Genomic DNA, 601 nt, shown 5'->3' with positions numbered 1-601 from the left:
GGGTTATTATCAGTTCGTGTGTGCCCGTATTACTCGTGGATCAGAGCCACACTATCAGAGGCTCGTTCACCTGCACATCCACCAATGTGATATATGCCATCATGTGCCAGCAATGCCCCTGTGCCATGTACATTAGTCAAACTGGACAGTCTCTATGTACAAGAATAAATGGACACAAATCAGATGTCAAGAATTATAACATTCATAAACCAGTCGGAGAACACTTCAATCTCTCTGGCCACGCGATTACAGACATGAAAGTCGCTATTTTACAACAAAAAAACTTCAAATCCAGACTCCAGCGAGAAACTCCTGAATTGGAATTCATTTGCAAATTGGATACAATTAACTTAGGCTTGAATAGAGACTGGAAGTGGCTTAGTCATTATGCAAGGTAGCCTATTTCCCCTTGTTTTTTCCTAACCCCCCCCTCCCCTCAGACGTTCTTGTTAAACCCTGGATTTGTCCTGGAAATGGCCCACCTTGATTATCATACACATTGTAAGGAGAGTGATCACTTTAGATAAGCTATTACCAGCAGGAGAGTGGGGTGGGAGGAGGTATTTTTTCATGCTTTTTGTGTGTATATAAAAAGATCTTC

The sequence above is a fragment of the Natator depressus genome, chromosome 11 (assembly GCF_965152275.1).
Source record: "Natator depressus isolate rNatDep1 chromosome 11, rNatDep2.hap1, whole genome shotgun sequence".
NCBI classification, from domain to species: Eukaryota; Metazoa; Chordata; order Testudines; family Cheloniidae; genus Natator; species Natator depressus.
This window is presented reverse-complemented; position numbering follows the sequence as displayed.